Raw genomic sequence first — 4070 nt, 5'->3', positions numbered from 1 at the left:
TTTTAACTCTTATAAGAATATACATATTTTTTTCTGTTAATGTACAAATATTTTTCCGATGTGTTTTGGATATTCCTTCTCTAATAAAAAGAGATACCATTTTGTTTTCGGTTGTACAAGAAAGAAGATCAAGCATTTTTCTTTTTTAAATTTAATAAGCCACATTAAAGAAGGAACGTTGCAATGCTACACGCTACATTAACGACGTCTCCAGAGTAACTGAATGACGGTTCATATGGAAATCGCAGGTAAGCGTCTCATACAACAACGCCCCCTATAGTTCGTTGCGATCGCGAATTAAGGATAATAAACTTACACAAATTCACATCAGGCGATTGAAATAGAAACTGTTCATTTGTTGTTAATACCTTGCATACGACGTGCACATAGCTCGTGTTGGTAGTTGACAGCTTTGTTAGAGTATACTAGAAAGGTTTATTCAGTTTATTGCATTTACTCTGTTCAAAACGTTTTTTCTTGATGTAGGAGCTTTTTTCTTGTTCAACTGTTGAAACACAAACATAGGAACTGCACTTATAATACTTTTACGAACATAATTTTAATCTTACTTTTACCATTTCCTTGAATGGCAACTGATTCGGATTACTGATTGGCGAAAGTAGAAGACCCCGGCAATTAATTCGTTTTTATTTGTTTATAAAATATATATCGTATTAAAATTAATATATTTATTAACTATTGAAATTTTCTAGTTTTATGACTGGTCAATTCTTCGACTGAAATTGTATCATCAACTTATTATTTATAAAATATTTTGGACAAATTTTGAGTTGTGGTAAGTAGGCTTACATGCGAAAATAATTAAATCACGAAAGATGTAGTTTTTATTTAAATATTGAGATTGATTCTCATGTTAATTTCCGTCTTTGTTTCACTGATACTTAGATTTTCTCATTGTTCACATCTCAGACTATATCATCTTTTAAGATATGTTTATGTGTTCCATATTTCTTAGTTTTCATATTATACAATCGACTCCCGTCTTCCAAACGGAAACTGACGTTATAATTGGAAGTAGTTATATCGTCTGCGCACGTAAATATCCTACATATTTACTCGCAACGTAGAAGTATTCGAATAATTTTTATTCTTAACATACTTTTTTTAAATTTTTCCATACCTGTTAATATGATAAACAAAAAATATTTGCTGGATACAAGTACTTTTTCTAGCATAAATTCAGAGACATGTTAACAATTTACACTAACATCTCACTAAAATAAGAAGTGAGGTTTTCAAATAAGAAAAATATAATTATTTTATTGAACTTTTGAAAAGAAATTGAAGATAGGATATTTAACCTGTTAAATTCATGTAGGACAACATGCTGATTTCTGCAGGACATTATGTTATTGTCTTTATGCTATCAATATTATTAAAAAATGCTATATTTCACTAACATTTTAGAAATAGATCAACTGTTTACTAGGTAGATCTACTCTTCTCTCATTTCATGTTAACTGAGGATATTTATTAAGGGAGATATCCATATACTGATATGTGGCAGAATATTAGCCATGTCTTGGCAACTCCCAGGCAGCAACCCGTGAGTAACTAAGTATATCTTGTAGCCTGCCCAAGGCAAATTTTTACATGTTTTTTTTTTTTTTTAATTTCTCATTTAAAGACAATTTGATGCCCTGGTGGGCAGATCATGATATGGAAATATTCCCATTTAGTTCTGCTGCAATATAAGAAAATGGTAGTTTCAATAGTTACAGAAAAAGTTTTACCATTCAAATGTCTCATCAAATGCATGTTGAAGTGATTTTTTTAAAAATTAGAAGAAAAATTATGAACCGAAATATACTGGGGTAAAAAATTTCTCTTCGGATGTTATCATGGGTATTAAAATATAATTGTATCTATGGAATACCTGACTATTGTTTAGTACTTTGCATTATCGTGAAAGTTTTGAGTTTTATATGGCATGTTTTCATTTTCGGACAACTTATAATATTTGTCGAAGTAATATTCTCACACTAGTGATGCTTAATTTTAGTGACATATATACATTATGACAAGGAAAATTTTGTAAGCTCAAAATTATAAAACTTTGCTTTTTTATTGAAATATATTACTAAATTTTAAAATTATCTTAATATGACATGAGAAAAAATCTGTAGATAATGGAAATTAAGTCTGCCTTTTTCTTTGTTTTTTTTTTTTATTTTTCTCAATGACTTTATCATACGAGAGAAAAATAAGTGCAACCGTAAGTGTAACTGCAAGTGTAAGTGAAACTCTAAGCTCAATTCCTCCGTTCGGAGTTGCCGATAGGGTTGCTTAATTGCCTGAACGGTTGCATTTAATTGGGTTACCATATTTTGTTATTTTTCTTTACTTTTGGCTCATATTTAATTTTATCATATGATTCTATTATATCATGGTTTCTCAACGATGTTCGTAAAGGGAGGAGAAAGAAATCACAGACGCTGTAGAATATTGATTGATTTTGATTTAATTTTTTACATTTGTATTTGTGTTAAGTCTTTTTTTCAGCAGCAAATTAAAATTCTGAAAACTTTATTTCCCCATTAGTGAAGTAGCATAGTATAAAAAGGATTATGATTTCTACCTCATAATATGAGATGATATTAAGATATCATTGAATTTCATGCTGCGTCCCTAAAAAGATAAGGGGGTGAAAGGGGGATGGACTTAAATACTATCTAGAATTGACAATTTTTTTTTATCTTGATTTGAGTAACTAAGGTATAAAACATGGTGTGTAGTGTTTTTAAAAAGTGCTTAAAGGTGCTTATTTTCGATTTTCATTTTTTAAAGGTGCTTTTCTTAATAAGTGTTTTTAAAAAGTGCCTTATTTTCCCTTTTCGAAAATGAGATTTATGAAAGGGAATGTCGATTTTCGACGCATATAATGTAAAAAAGTGCTTTTCACATTTTTCTATTTCACGTTTTCAGAATTCATTCGTCCTGCAGTGAACTTATCGTTAAGACACGGTTCCCAGCAGATCAGCGAAGTCAAGCATCACTGGCTACGGTGCGGGTGGGTGACCACTTGGATCAGTCTGCATAGGGACCGAGGGTGTGCGGTATTATTTATATATATTTACTATCTAACATGCTAGCTAGGCAAGTGCGGTATCATTATCGATGTAAACACTAAATCGAATGAGAATAAAAACAAGCTGTCTGATTTAATAGTTTAACAATTCGAAAATTTATAAAAAGTTTCATGTGTAGAAAGGACAATTTTATGACTTATACCACTTTATGCAACTGACATTGCTATCTAATCAAGTAAGGCATTTCTTCAAATTTATTTTTTAAGCATAATTCAAAAACATAGTCCTTTGAAATAATTCTTTAGAAGAAATGATGGTTCAATGTATGAAATATAAAATTTTTGAATTAGCTTTCACTCATAAAATATTTATAACTTCAAAACTATTAGATCTGTAAAATCAATTCTATTTTTTTAATTGAGTCTAAAAAATACATAATAAATAATGTCAGACTTGTCTATACTACAATGTCTCAGAATTTTATTTTTATCAAATTAATTTACATTGCATTAAGGGATCATCAATATTATTCATTTACATATTGCATATCAGGAATATCACTTTTATGAAAATTATTTTTTCCAATTTCATAGTAAAATTGCTTTTTAAACATAAGAGGATTTTCAATGTCACACTTATATTTTATTATTGTAAAATTTAAAACATTCATTATTGGTATAAGATAATTTAATTAAAAATTATAGGATTTATTTTAGGACAAATTTATTGCAATATACAGTATATCAGGGTTGGCAGGTTTTTGACATGTGACAGTTTTTGACAGTTTAAACCATGGTTTAAACCGTCACGTCAAAAACCTCACTGTCGAAAATGTCAAAAACCTATATTCATATGTGAAATTTAATTAATACATAAAATTTATATATTTTTTAAAGGATAGTGTTTCTAAATATGTTCTAGAAAAAATAAATTTTAAATTTTGAAGAAACACTTATATTTTGAATAGTAACCAAAATCTTGTACTTTTGAAAACTCACATCTTTTGTAATATTATGTATT

The 4070-nt window shown here is 28.7% G+C and overlaps 2 protein-coding genes across 3 annotated transcripts in view; one reads left to right on the top strand and one right to left on the bottom strand.

Annotated features, from left to right (window-relative positions):
- LOC107450902 (mitogen-activated protein kinase kinase kinase 7) overlaps positions 1-453 on the bottom strand; it is a 20076-nt gene extending 19623 nt beyond the window's left edge. The window contains exon 1 of the mRNA XM_016066839.3: positions 317-453. The gene's annotated coding sequence lies outside the window, so the exon portion shown is untranslated. The remainder of the gene's footprint in view (positions 1-316) is intronic.
- Positions 381-4070, top strand: part of LOC107450901 (pre-mRNA processing factor 39) — a 28888-nt gene continuing 25198 nt past the window's right edge. Inside the window, exon 1 of one of the 2 annotated variants that reach the window (XM_016066837.4) lies at positions 381-796. The gene's annotated coding sequence lies outside the window, so the exon portion shown is untranslated. The remainder of the gene's footprint in view (positions 797-4070) is intronic. The other variant, XM_071182092.1, reaches the window with a different exon arrangement.

This window comes from Parasteatoda tepidariorum, chromosome 1 (assembly GCF_043381705.1).
Source record: "Parasteatoda tepidariorum isolate YZ-2023 chromosome 1, CAS_Ptep_4.0, whole genome shotgun sequence".
In the NCBI taxonomy this organism is placed as follows: domain Eukaryota; kingdom Metazoa; phylum Arthropoda; class Arachnida; order Araneae; family Theridiidae; genus Parasteatoda; species Parasteatoda tepidariorum.
The sequence above is the reverse complement of the archived record's forward strand: the minus strand, read 5'-3'. Positions and strand labels throughout refer to the sequence as shown.